Raw genomic sequence first — 1,445 nt, forward strand, 5'->3', positions numbered from 1 at the left:
GCGTCAGTTGTGTTTCGCGTGAGTCACGCGTTTGCATCATCCATGCGCTCGCGTCGATGCTCTTTGCGCTAAGCACGCGTCCGCATTGTCCACACGTTCACGTTGCTTCCAGTTGCTTCAAAAACTCCATTTTGTGCTTTCCTTCCATTTTTGTATGTTTCCTTTCCATCCTCTAAGTCATTCATGCCCTAAAAAGCCTGAAAGTACTTAACACACAAATTACGGCATCGAATGGTAATAAAGGATAATTAAATTTAATATTTTTAAAGCATAGGAAACATGTTTTCTCATATATCATAAAACAAGAAAGTTATAGTAAAACCATGTAATTTACATAAATAAGTGGGTGAAGATCTGATAAAAACACTCAATTTTAAGCATAAGATGAATCATAAAATAGGGGTTTATCAGACATGGAGCGGATGAAGCCGGCTGAAGTTAGATCCAATTGGGACTTGTTGCGAAAAGAATTTCTGGAGAAGTTTTACCCTCCCCAGAAAACAGACAAGCTGCGAAGAGAGATCTCTTGCATTGTGCAATGAGATGGGGAGACTTTGTATGAATATTGGGAAAGATTCAAGAAGTTGCTGGAGGCTTGCCCTCACCACCGGATTGATAAGTTGGTTCTGATCAGTTATTTCTGTCAAGAAATGCACCACCAAGACAAGCTTCTCCTAGATGCCGCGAGTGGAGGGTCATTGACTAAAAACAAGACCGCTATAAAAGCATGGGAAGTTATATCGGATCTAGCGGACTCAACTCAACACTCAAGGGCAAGGAGTCCTCAACCAAAAGCCTTGAGTGAGGTCTCTCCTTCGGAGATGCAATTTTAACTAAGACCCTCGGTGAGATGACGATTTTGTTGAAGCAAATCACCCAAGGGCAACAAATCCCTCAAGCTCTGATAAATGCTCCACCTCAACCTCTATGGAGTGGAGGACTGGTGCACGAAATTGTGATCAATACTTTTCACAACTTAATTAATCCCCGGTGATGAAACCAAAAACTTGGTGTTCAATACCATGGCATAAACACAACTTCGCACAACTAACCAGCAAGTGTACTGGGTCGTCCAAGTAATAAACCTTACGCGAGTAAGGGTCGATCCCACAGAGATTGTTGGTATGAAGCAAGCTATTGTCACCTTGTAAATCTCAGTCAGGCAAACTCAAATGGATATGGGTGATATACGAATGAAACATAAAGATAAAGATAGAGATACTTATGTAATTCATTGGTAGGAATTTCAGATAAGCGTATGAAGATGCTGTCCCTTCCGTCTCTCTGCTTTCCTACTGTCTTCATCCAATCCTTCTTACTCCTTTCCATGGCAAGCTTGTGCAAGGGTTTCACCGTTGTCAGTGGCTACCTCCCATCCTCTCAGTGGAAATGTTCAACGCACCCTGTCACGGCACGGCTATCCATCTGTCGGTTCTCGATCAGGC

At 42.5% G+C, this 1,445-nt stretch overlaps 1 non-coding gene across 1 annotated transcript; it reads right to left on the reverse strand.

Moving 5' to 3' along the window:
• Positions 1 to 506: 506 nt before the first annotated feature.
• Positions 507 to 613, reverse strand: LOC112793221 (small nucleolar RNA R71). The gene has a single exon (XR_003197924.1). It is a non-coding gene; the product is annotated as a small nucleolar RNA R71 (small nucleolar RNA).
• Positions 614 to 1,445: the final 832 nt, after the last annotated feature.

Source organism: Arachis hypogaea, chromosome 3, assembly GCF_003086295.3.
Source record: "Arachis hypogaea cultivar Tifrunner chromosome 3, arahy.Tifrunner.gnm2.J5K5, whole genome shotgun sequence".
In the NCBI taxonomy this organism is placed as follows: domain Eukaryota; kingdom Viridiplantae; phylum Streptophyta; class Magnoliopsida; order Fabales; family Fabaceae; genus Arachis; species Arachis hypogaea.